Here is a 13,487-nt window from a genome sequence, read left to right as displayed (position 1 = left end):
AGTATTGCATCAACACTGTAGAATTACTGCAACTTGATGCCACTTTAACTGGCTATTTGGAATCATGGGAGTTGCAATTTTACCAAAGTTTTTGCTGTCTCTGCCAAAGTGTGCTGATGCTCCACCAAACTACAACATCCATGATTGCATAGCATCAACCTATGGCATTTAAAATAGTGTCAACCCACATTAAGTCTATAGTTAGAGATGCACCCTAGTTTGTGGAGGCCTATTTTATTACATGACCAAGTGAGATTGGATCTTTCCGTTTCAAATCCAGGACAAATTAGTTGCAGTTGTAAGGGGGGAAAAAGTACAAAGGAAAGTTATAGTGGTTGAAACTACTGATGCACCACATTTACATAATTACAATGCCAATTAGATTATTTTGCATTATTAGCCCAGATCTGTAAAAAGGGGATATGACAATGTTACAGGAAAAGAACTACATAAGCATATGCGGTGTAATGAATGGATTTCTCTTTGAGGTATGACAACATTTTACTAGTTTTTGTGATAGCCAACAAACAAGTCTAACCCTCCACAACTCTCCCTATTCCCAATGCTGTATTGGTAAGTATTCTTTACACACACAAATAAGAAAAAAATTAATTACAGCCCTCTCTTTGTAGACATTTCTTTGCATAACTGTTACCAAAAGAACCACTTGCAAATGACCACTTGCAAATGGTGTAAAAGAGAAATCACAAGCTGGTTGTCTGAACAGATCCCCCTGCCCGCCCCCCACACTCTGTATTTTGCTGGCATTCCTCTCTTGTCACAAGAGACTGTGCAGAAATGTTAATGCAAAGGAGATATCTATTCAGAGCAGCACTTCTTCCAATGGGAAATGAGTGCATGTGTAGTAGTAGTGTAGCGCTGAATCAGCACCCTCCAGCTATTTAGGAAGAAGGAGGTCAGGGAGAAAAGAAGCTTGCCTCTGCTAACATTGTAGCACAGAACAGCAAGGAACCTGGTGGGTCTTTGAAGCCAAGGAGTCCCAATGCAGTGTAATCAGCATTTCCTGCATTCCAGATGAAGACGGCTATTTTGAGTGGTGACCAATGGCAGGGAAACAAGGCCCTTTGGGATACAGTGTTCCAGAAACGTTGCCTAACTGTGTCATCCTCTTGTTGACCTGGAAGTGAGGAGTATGTGCTACCACAGACTGTCATTCTTTCCAATCTTTTTTTTTTAACCAATGGGAGAGAATAGCCACATCTGAAGTATTCCCAGCATATACATTTGGCTTCTCTGCCCCTTCCCCAAGTACATAAGTTTCATCCCAATAAAGACTGAGCAATAAAGATGTGTATGTCTTCATATTTCAAACTGGATGCTTCCTGGGACTTCTCAGGCCTCATCTACATGGACCACTTAGAATCATATAGTTGGAAGAGAACACAAGGGCCAACCAGTCCAACCCCCTGCCATGGTCAGTGTAGATTAGGATCAGTTTCATCTTAATTTAGCCTTTCCCCATGTTACCAAGTGTTTTTGTTAAAAATGTAATACAAATGTCTGGTTGCTGATGACATGATAAATAAAAGCAAGAGTAAAAGGAAAGCCCCAATTCTGCCTCTAGATTTTCCCCACAACTCTCCTTGCTGCCACCCTACATTCCCCAAATCCAGGCATCCCAGCAACATGGGATGGCAGTCCCCTATTCCCCCTGCCCTTGGCAGTCTCTGGTTGCAACACAGGACCCACTTGTTCCCCATTGCTGTGAAATTTTGCGGGGTTATGAGAGGGTCTCTACTGCAACATTTTGTATAGCAACATATGATATCAAAGTACAATCAGATGACAAAATTCCCAAGATAAATCACACTCTACATCAATGGTTCTCATCCTGTGGGTGCCCAGGTGTTTTGGCCTACAACTCCTAGAAATGCAAGCCAGTTTACCAGCTGTTATGATTTCTGGGAGTTGAAGCCAAAAACCTCTGGGGACCCACAGGTTGAGAACCACTGCTCTACATGGTAATACCACTGGACGTTGACATAGAATTACACTGAGATTCCTACAGTAAATATCTTAATGCATTCAAACTGGTACTGAAGGGAACAGTTCTGCTGTGCAAATTATTGCATCTTGGAATCAGGTTAAGGCCCAGATGATGATTATACAAACCACAGAGCACTGATGTGCATTAAAGGCTTTCGTTTACATACTACCCAGGGGTGAGTCCCCACAGCCATTTTGCTTCTTCGGGCTTCCAAAAGCCCAAAGGAGCAGGATAGCACCCACCACCTCCTTCCCAGACCCCCATTTACCCCTAAAAGTTAAGTAAAACGTTCCTGGCCTCCATAACTTTCCTCCTCTTGTCCTCTTGGATTTTTCTCCTCACCCCCCCCCCCCCCCCCCGGGGTCTCCTGGTACAAGCAGGAAAAGTATGGTCAGGTACATTTCACTTAACTTTTAAAGCAAATTTGGGGGGCTTCGAGGTGGCAGCAACACACACCCTGGGAAAGCCTGGGGGTTTTTTTTGCGACTGAAATTCCCACTGAAGCGGGTTTTTAAAACCTACTTTGGTGAAGATTTTAGTTATATCTGGAAGCAGCCATAAACACATAAAGGCATATTATTAGTATTGTTGTTGATGTTGTTGTTGTTGTTGTTGTTGTTATATGTCTTTAAGTTTTTCTGATTAACTCCAACCCTAAGGTGAATTTATTGCATACTTTTTTGGGACTGAGAGTATGACTCACGCAAAATTATAATCCAATAATGAGACACTGTACCATGTTGATAAACTATTCAGAAGACATTGGTTCCATTTTATAGATGAGGAGCAGTGAAGCACAAACATTCATAGCCAGAATTTTTAAAGATAGTAATCAACAACAAGGATAGTAAGTCAAAGGTCAGGGATAATAAACAGCCTAATACAGAGGTCGCAATAAAGTTTTTTTTAACTGTTATTAAAGAAGTGGGGATTGGCAACATTTGCAAAGAACCACATATAATCCAGCAATCTATTAGTCGATCTCAGTCAATCCTTGGCTTGCTTCTGTCCTAAATATATGTGTCCCTCCCCCTCCATGCTCCCTCCTGGTATTTAATCGAGAGAATATTCTGAAGGCCATCTGAATAGATATTCTCTATCTGTTCTTCCTTCCTTCAGAACATTATGCTGTGCAACCAGAAAATAATCATGTAAAGCTTTCAGAAGAGCTATTTTGATGAATGGGCTGCTAAGGAACCAGCCAGAAATGGAAGTATGAGATCTCTCCGTTATCAGCACCTCAGGCCTCTGCTCAAACCTCCTGCATTACCGCAGCATTAAACACTTTAATTTAAGCATTTCCAAAGATGTATCCTTTTTATAAAAAAAAAAAAACACCATTTAATATAAGACAGGTTGCCAGCAGGAGAACAAGGAAAGAGGAAGCAGCTTAAAAAGATATTAACTATTCCAATGGAGTGATCTTTTGCATACAGAATTTTTTATATTTCTTTTTATTATTTTGAAGTTTACCCTTCTATTAACATTTAAATTAAACACCCTTCCTTCCAAGCTTCACATGAGAGAAATCTGCATTTAAATCGACACCATTTAAAAATGAGTGGAAATGTATGGTAAAGTGAAACGCATCTCCATTTGCTATTCTGGCATAAATGATTGAATCTTTCTATCTGAAGGCGAAAAACAGAGATGAAATTATAAGTATATTAAAACCAACAGGAGTGGAAAATAGAGGAGGGCATCTATTGCCCTTTTATGTTTCTGTAATGAGCGGACAATGTTTTGCAAACTCAGAGCTTGAAATTTTTGACTAGAGTCCTGTTGGTGGCATTATGAGCATTAGTAGCAGAAGAAATAAAGGCTGGAGAGGTAGCAATCATAAACAACAACAGCAACAACAACCAAAAACTTTGTAGGAATAGCCTGGTTGGACCTGTTCAGCTTTCCCTTGCTATTGCCTTGTGACCCTGTAAAAAGTAGTATAACTGTACAGGACACCAACTAAATTCTGGCCTTGTACTATAGCTCCCAGAATCCTCTATCCAGTCTGCCAACTTAGGAGTTCTGGGAGCCATAGTCTGAAAAAAGCAACTTCACCATGTTTTGCAGTTATGACAGTAGAGTCATGAAAACATGATAGCTTCTAGCTATATGGGCACATTTCTTCCCATCCTTGCTTGCAGCATTTTGTACCTTCCAAGTATTCCAACAGACTTTATGGCTTATTCAAACTGCTCACACATGGGTTGATATGTTGGGGCAGGAGTGGCTCAAGCCATTTAGCTACCTTTGGCAAAGAATCCCAGAGCCACTGGTGGCATAATGGGTTAAACTCTTGTGCCGACAGGAAGGTTAAAATCCCGGATGGGGAGTGGGGTGAGCTCATGTCTGTCAGCTGCAGCTTCTCATGCAGGGACATGAGAGAAGCCTCCCACAGGATGGTAAAACAGGAAAAAAACTGAAATCATGGTATTGGGATCAAGCCTTTGGACAACGGATGTAGCAGCATTTGGTTATGGAACTGAACTGGAATGGATTATGGTTTTGACAAAATTATGGAATTGAACTGGACTGGCTTCATGGTGTTGATAAATGTTTTAACTGCTTTTAACCGAATGATTTATCTATTGTTTTAAACTATTGCTATATTGTTTTTTGTTTGTATTTATGGCATCGAATTGTTGCTGAATTTAAGCCGTCCTGAGTCCCCCTTCGGGGGTTGAGAAGGGTGGGATAGAAATGCTGGAAATAAATAAATAATAAAATCCAGAAGTCCCCTGGGCAATGTTCTTGCAGACGGCCAATTCTCTAACACCAGAAGCGGCTTGCAGTTTCTCAAGTTGCTACTGACACACACACAAAACAGGGTTCCCAAAATGGAAGACAATAGGTACAAACATTATTTCAAAACAGATTAAACTATCTCTTAAAAATTAAATTCCAAAAATCCCCAAATAGAAACAGGCTGCCAAAGTTGTTCCAATGTTACAGACCTAAGGCTGTACAGAACAATGTAGAATTTGAGTAAATATGAGGCTAGGTTGACCTCAATATTTGAAAGACTATCCATAGGGATAACAAAAGCAGTGGCAGCACAATATAGAGATTTGGATGTTGGACTGAAATTCTGATTTGCTTGTTAGACTAATAGTGATTTGGATGTTGGACTAATAGGATTAACATCACTATTAGGCCATGGAAACCCACTGGGAAACTTTGGACACTCTTTTTCAGTCCCTAAAAAAAGGCAACAGCAACCCTTTCCTCGAAAAAATCATGCCAAGAAAATCCCATGATAGATTCACATTGGGGTTGCCATAAATCAGAAATAGATTGAAGGAACAGAACAACAACAAACCAAAAAGACAAATCCTTGTGCTAAAAGGTCAGATAGAGAGTTAATATTGTTACATGTCATTTGATACCATCTTATGTTCTAATTATTACTGTTGGTTATTACTACTGTGTTTTGTTGATATCATGGTTACTCTGATTTTGATACCACAGTGCTGTGCATTCGACATTAGCCTTGTTATTTGTATACCGACTTTACAATATTTTTCTGCATATTTTGATTCTATAATATTTACACACCTACAATCACTATCATTTTGATTTGTTTTTGGCACCTTTTGTACTACATGTTTCTTGTTATTCTTACCATTTTAACAAAAAGCATTTTGTTAAAGGTATTGCAATGCAATGCAAAAAGTGGCAGAGGAGATAATTTTAGAATTCATCATGTATATTTTTAAAATAATGTTTTGCTGGTTTCAACCAAAGGAAATATCAGGTTCTTTTAAAAATATACAGGATTAATTCTCCTCAAATTATCTCCTCCACCTCTTTTTGCATTGCCAAACATTGCTGCATCTGGCTGACAGAGGTGCCCTCAGCTTTCAATGCTGGCACAAGCATACTTTATTGAACCATTTTTCTAACCTTCTCATAGAATAAACATTTCCTTATCCTTCCATTCCTTGGCTAGGGATGAATGCGGGTTGGGCATGCTGGTTGGAAATGGCAGAAGCAGTAGTCCAATCCATCTGAGTACAGCAATTTGGGAACGGGGTTTTCAGACTGTACCTTGCCTCTGTTTTTGATTGACAGAGGAGTGAACTATTATGCAGACATGCTGGTTAGATGACTGGGAATGTTACTTCTCAAAAAGTAAGTACTCTTCTACACTAGAAAACATTATAGCCCCATGCTTCCATTTTAGATACAATGGCAATATCATATGAGATCCTGGGGTTTGTAACTTGATGAGACGCTACAGCTCTCTGGCCGGAAATCCTAAACACCCTTCCCTAAATTACAAATCTCATGGGATAGACAGAATCAGGCTGAGGCATCTAGAAACTGAGGATGCATCTACGCCAGTGAGTCCCAAAATTTAAATTTTTGGCCATTGTCAGGGATCTGGGAGCCGAAGTCTTAGACTTCAGAGTTTGGGAAACACCAGGCATGTTTACACTGCACCAGAATGCAGATCAAACCAGCATTAAAAATGTCAGTTTGGAGCCGTATGCAGGCTACACGTGGTTGCCATACCCCACCACTATTGCAAGGAGCTGTCCTCTACCTGGATTGTGTCACTACGGATGCAACACAGCTTTGCAGGAGAGGAGAGGAGAGGAGAGGAGAGGAGAGGAGAGGAGAGGAGAGGAGAGGAGAGGAGAGGAGAGGGCTTCTTGTTCCAAAGCTCTCTCATGTCCTGAGTGAACCGATCCGGAAAGAGGACTGCCTCCTATGAGGATAAGGGTGGTTCCCTGCAGTTTTTGTAGGGAATTAGGGTGCAGGGAGGCTTGGGAAACATTGCTATCCCACCTCCACAGACTGCCTAAGCACAGAGAGCACAGGATGAATGGAGGTGCTACTTGGGATCATGCATGGTGTTCTGAGTTGACTGTCTCCATTGCCACAGCACCTTCAAAGATCTGGATCTTCCTGGAAGATCCAGATCTTTGCTGGTGTTTTTGTTTAACCTGGGGTCAAGCTGGAGTAAAAGGTTTACCCCCAGAATAAAACACATTAGCCTGGGTGTGTTGTTTGGACACCCTAGGCTAATGCATTTTCTACACTGCACTTTGTGGCAGTGTAGATGGGACCACTGAATTAATGCAGTTTGACCCCACAGCCATAGTTTAGTACTATGGAATCCTGGGAGTTATAGCTGGACGAGGCATAAGTACTCTTTGTCAGAAAAGGATAAAGACTATTAAAAGCTACAATTCCCATAATTCCACTGTATTGAGCAATGGCAGTTGAAGTGGTGTCAAACTGGATTAATTATATAGTGTTGATGCACCCTGAGAGCCTTATCAAAATTCTAGAAGAGGCTGATAGTTGAAGTTTAAACACAAATCACTGCTTCCGAGGAGAATCATGAGAGAGATGTGTCTGTAACAATATGCTCGTTTTGCTTCTGGAATCTGGGCTACGCAGTCCTCCACCCCACGTGTCTGCCTTACCAATTGATTCCTCCCTTGTCCCGAATAAATCGCTCACCTTCTTGCCATATTCCCCATGTGAAATAGAGCTGCACACATTTCTCTCTTAATTTTTCCTCTCACTTATGGCTAAATTGGCAAGGCAAATGGAGGGATTTCTCACTTATTGTCTCAGCCTTCTGCCTCAGAATTCCCTGTTGGGTTTTCATTCCAAGTGGTGAAATTAAATCTCCCCCATGAAAATGACACAAGGTTAACAAAAGGCCACCTGTGTGTGGCACGCGCTCTAATTCCATGGCACAATAGTCTCCCCTCTCCAATGAAAAAGTCCCCAGGGCAATTCCTATTATTAATAGCCATGTCTTCTCTCTTTTACTTTATTTTATATGAGAAAAAATGGGCCCTCTCCTCATTTTCAATATTGTTTCTATGGAACAAGAAAGGCATTCATGCGTCCCTCCATTCCCCTTCACCCTCCGCCCCTCCTGCTGCTCTGCTGTGCCCTCCTAGCAGTGAATTAACTGGCAACTGACAGGGCTTTGGCTGCCACTGCAGAAAAATGGATAGATAGCGAATGGGGTGCCCCAAGGGAACAAGTAATGGGCTCTGGTGCCTTCCCCGCTAGGTCACTGATTAGAATGTAGGTCAGGCTGAATGCTGCAAGCTGACAGCAATATACTCTGTGGCCTTTACCTCCAAGGTTCACTGCAGAACTCTTAATTGAACACAAAAGCATGCTTGGAAAGTCTGTGCAGGGGGAGGGAATCCCAGGATTGCACCACAATAGCTCCTGTGTCACTCTGGAGCTGAACAAAGCTCTGCAAAAACCTGGAGGAACTATGCCAATCTATCTGCTGCAGTATGATGTCATCTGAAGAGGTGTGACGTCACTATGCTGTGCATTTCCTCAGCCTTCCCATACTGCTTCCTGGTCTATTTGAGGGCTCAACTCAAATTGTGCATTTTGACTCTAAGGCTGAAGTCCAATATTCCATTGGTGAGATTTCTGGAGCCCGTAAGAACAAGTGGAATCCATCAAAGCCACAGCCATGTTGGCTGCGAGATCACAGAATCATAAAGTTGAAAGAAAGCACAAGGATTGTCTCATTCAACCCCCTGCCATGCAGGAATACACAGCCAAAGCATCGCTGATCCATCCTCTGTTTAAAGGCCTTCAAAGGGAAGAGAGTCCGCCACCCATAGAGGCAAAGTATTCCACTGTCGATTTTGGAACTGCAATTCAAAATATATAACATTATGAAGCTCTGCTACAACCCTACTTAGAGCTCCAGACTGACTTTCTGATTAGGAAAATATTCCTCTTTTGTCTGTGCAAGCCTGCTGATGGTCTTCTTCTCCTTCTGGCAGGTTACAAGTTGTGCCGTCATGCCTGGGGGCTATAGCTTTTAGTGAAAGAGGCATGGACGTGACATCTTTCCCCAGGGGATTGCTTCTTGCCCTCCTTCAGGAAACTGGAACTCTCAAAGACCCAAAACACTGTAGATAACTCAAAATAAGTTTAATTGATCACAAAGAGTTATTTCTTTAAAGCAATGAGCTGGAAACTTCAGAGGGGTGAAGGAAAATATATGTTACAGTCTCAGTTAGTCCTGGGTCCAAGGAGTTTGAAGCTGAGAAGCTTTTCCAAGTTCCCTCTTTCCTCAATGGCTGTGAATGCCGGAGCAATCCACAACCCCAGTTCAAATGGCCTATGTTTGAAGACTCAGGATCTTCCTCTGGTGCCAAAAGAACCGGTTTGAAGGTGCTTGAGACTTCCAACGTCGTTCAGGTTGGTCTGAACATGAAGCATAAGTCTCAAGGGTAAGAACCTCGGAATTGGTGCTGAGAGGTAATTTAATCAGGGGCTTTTAGAGCCAAGTATCTTACTCACGTCCATCTGATAGAAACTCTGGTGGCAGAATGAAAAAGAAAAGCACTCCCCTCCTCCAGGAAGAGGTGGAGCCAAACAATACTGATAGACAGCTATAAATAACCAATCAATCCAACTATACACAAGCAGGGTAAAAGGCAGGATTAAGCATGATACAACAGTTTAAATCTTGCAACTAACAGTTCTACACATAGGTGGCGCCACTCACGCCGTCACACAAGTTTCCCAAAGTGAGAGGCCCTTTTTTCTCTATTTGTAGTTGTTTTGTTATTACTGAGCCCCTAGACCAGTGGTTCTCAACCTGTGGGTCCCCAGGTGTTTTGGCCTACAACTCCCAAAAATCCCAGCCAGTTTACCAGCTGTTAAGATTTCTGAGAGTTGAAGGCCAAAACATCTGGGGACCCACAGGTTGAGAACCACAGGTTAAGCTGAAGTTTCTGCTAACCATACGTCTTTCCCTTAAAAAAAAGGTGAGTTTTTTTAAAGAGAAAGAAAGTCAAAACTATTCTGTTTTTATCTCCTGGTTCAAGGGCTTTGCTTCCCTTTTTTGAGCACTTGAATGCTAGAAGACTATGGGAGCAAAGGGGGTCTTTTCTTCACTGACTTGTCTTTCATTCTGGTCCAGAGTATTTCTATGCAAATGACTTTTCCTCTAAATTTATAGGTGTCAAGAAAATACATGCAATGGGAAAGGCAGGCACCTGGCAAATGGATTTTATTTTGCCCTTTACCACTCCCCATCTGCAAAACCCAATCATTTCCTTGTTAATAAACCTCCTCACTACAGTGGGCTTGAACCTTTTGTGACTGATGCCGTTGACATTTGATTGTCCCAAATAGGGGCCTGCCAAAAAAGGAAGGAATCTAAAACTGTAACTTGATAAATGCTAAGCCGCCTGCCAACACAGGGACAGTGGAAGGAAATGAGGAAGTCCACCACTATCCAAACCAACCATACTTAAAAATATGTTTAAGATCTTGTATGCTACATACAGTGAAAGTGAAGAGAGGAAAGAGCACCTTTTTTTACAGTTGGATGAACCACAGCAAATAATGGCTTGGAAAGAAAATCCGCAGCTGTTAACGTCTAGTTGTGCTTCAACAGGTTAGTGACTGACAGGCCTTGACAGAAATGAATAGAGGAAGAATTAACACCATGTATGTCCCTGTGCTTTCAGTGCACAGTCTCTGTATAGCCTTTTCTTTTGACCAGGTACCATTTGAGTAGGGACCACTTGACCAGGGACCACTTTGACCAGGGACCACTCTCCAACATTAGTACCAAAAGGGTTACGAATAACGTTTTGGTCAACTTTAGATTCGGTTTTGTTATTTGGGGTGCTGATTCAGAAAATTGCATTGGATAGACCACATCATCTCTAGTTTCTGATACAGAACATATGCCATGGTCAGCAACACAGAAGGAGTGGCAGGTGGCACAATAGGAGCAGAAATAAAATAAAATAAAATAAAATAAAATAAAATAAAATAAAATAAAATAAAATAAAATAAAATAAAATAAATAAAATAAAGAGGAAGGAGGCTTGAGGACGAGATTTTTGTCCTCGCTGCCCACTGGTGGTCTGTGGCCCACAGGTTAAGAACCATTGCTCAACACTAATTGTTGTTATGCCTTCAAATTGATTCTGACTTATGGTGACTCTCAGGTACCATATCACAAGGGTTTTGGCAATATTTGTTAAGAAGGAATTTGCCTTGACCTTTTCCTGAGACTAAGATAGAGTGTGGTGTACCCAAGGTCCCCAGTGGGTTTCCATGGCCGAGTAAGGATTTGAATTTAAGTCTCCAGAGCCCTAGTCTATTCCTCAACCACTACTCCATACTGGCCCTCCTCGAAACAAAAAAATGGATCACTGATCTGTCACTATCGTGATAAGAGCTTTAGTAGTATCTATAAGGTTAGGCTTGACTTAACATTACCAGTAGGAGGAGACATCTCCAAATACTTGCAACCCAGTCCTTATAGTATTTGCAACATTCATGAATATAGATCCTTTTTTTTTTCTTTTTTTTTTTCTTAATACACCAACCATATATGTTGCAAAAATGTACACATACACAAACAAACACACATACACAAACAACCCTCCATACAGTTACCCCTCCACCCACCCCCAGTGCTACCCACCACCTTGACTTCCGTCACTAATCCACGCAGGATTTATGCACAACTTATTTAACCCTCTATACTTCTAATTCAATAAATTCCTCTTGTTTTTATTTCTTTAGCTCTCCCGTCAAGTATGCTAAGGCCAGCTTCCAGTTTCTTTCAAATATTTCATTATTTTCATATTTCAAATTGCTTGAAATCTTAGCCATCTGTGCATAATCCCACAATTTATCCTTCCAGTCTTTGATGCTTAATGTTTTCTCCCCTTTCCAATTTTTGGCAATTGTAATGCGTGCAGCCGCAAAGCTGTACAAGCAGATTTCTCTCTCTGGCTGTTCTAAGCTGTCTCTGAATATCCCTAATAGGCACATCCCTGGGTTCTTTTTTACTTTGTTGTAAATCATTTTATTTGTTTCCTTTATTATTCTTTTCCAATAGATCTGCACCAGTTCACACGACCACCATACGTGAAAGAAAGTCCCTTTCTTTCTTTTGCATCTCCAACAGGATCCTGTTTGTGACTTGTCCATTTTGGCTAGGAGGGCTGGAGTTATGTAGCATCTGTAGAACATTTTATATACATTATCTCTAATTGAAGCTGCCACTGTAAATTTAAATCCATTGTTCCACAGGTTTTCCCAGGTGTCAAAATCTATGCTTCTCCCTAAATCTTTTGCCCATGAGATCATGGGGGTTTTAACACGATTGTCTTCCAAATTATAGTGTAAAATATATTTGTATAATCTGGCTATTAATCCTTTTTCCCCTTTATCTAATATAGTTTCCAGATCTGATTTTTTGGAAGCAAATCCCCTCTTCTCGTCTTTTTTGAATCTATCGTATAATTGATGATATCGGAACCAATCTTTAATACCCAATTCGTCTTTTCCCCTCAGTGCCCATTGGCCATTGGACCTGATAAGTAGTTCCCCGTATGTTCTGACCTCGTCCTTGCAGGTGGAAGGTGAATATAGATCCTGAATGGAAAGGAATAGTTGGAAGTTGACCCTGGAGGATGAAGAGATTCCTGGGTCATAATAATCAAATCTGCAAACTCACACAAATAGAGGGCCTACTGTATAGTTCTGTCCCTATTTATATACTATATTTAAACTGGCTGTGGCTGACAACTTTATCACAACATCACCAATTTAGAAGTTGAAAAGCAAATTCTAACAGCTATTTAAGAAAACAAAACTAAACAAATGGGGAGTAGATACTCAGAGTTTTCTGTCCAACATGATTTATTCTCTTTCCAGGATGTGCTTTACATCTGTCTTTCCCATAGTAAGGGGACAACAGTCTAGGCTGTAACTGTGTTTACTTCTGTTCACATCTATGGAAGACTTTGCTGATGCACTAAGACACTAGCTTCCGTTGAAAACAACATGATGGGATCCAACTTGGCATGCGGCTTTGGCTGATCATGTAAGCTATGAAAGGTGGCACTGAACAGGTAGCATCTCTTATGCAGCGCCTAACATATTCTGAGTCAGAACCTTCTTCTATAAGGACACATCAGCCTGCCTTCCAGGCTAAATTTTATGAGTGACAAAAGAAAAAAGATGGATTGCAAAGCTCCTCCCTGTGTTATTTTTAAAGGACAGTGTTTTTATTCAAAGCTTGGCTTAGATTGTAAAGGCTGGTCGATGCTGAACAGATTCTGAGCCCCAATCAGGAAATTCTCCTTGGCACATATACTCTCTTCAAAAATTGTATAGAGGAAAAAAAGCAATTTGTTTCACAGTTTTGTTTGAACCCACAGAAGAAATACATTGATCTCCCTATATATGAGTATTTGAAGCTAAAAGTCTACTGGAAGGAGCAATGTACTTTGAGAGAACACGGGGCAGGGCCTTTTCTGCAGTGGCACACCATTGTGAAATGCCCAACCCTTGGAGAAATGACTGACAATGGCACTGACTACATTACATCACTAAGTGAGAATGTGACCTTTTCAAAATTAAGAGTCTAATTGATCTTTTTAAAATGTATGCATACATGATTTCAGAACTTTTAAACCATTGGACCTGTTCTAATTTG

At 41.0% G+C, this 13,487-nt stretch overlaps 1 protein-coding gene across 1 annotated transcript in view; it reads right to left on the bottom strand.

Moving 5' to 3' along the window:
* TMEM178B (transmembrane protein 178B) overlaps positions 1 to 13,487 on the bottom strand; it is a 377,870-nt gene that overhangs the window by 51,932 nt on the left and 312,451 nt on the right. The window lies entirely within an intron of this gene.

The sequence above is a fragment of the Anolis sagrei genome, chromosome 5, assembly GCF_037176765.1.
Source record: "Anolis sagrei isolate rAnoSag1 chromosome 5, rAnoSag1.mat, whole genome shotgun sequence".
NCBI classification, from domain to species: domain Eukaryota; kingdom Metazoa; phylum Chordata; class Lepidosauria; order Squamata; family Dactyloidae; genus Anolis; species Anolis sagrei.
This window is presented reverse-complemented; position numbering and strand designations above follow the sequence as displayed.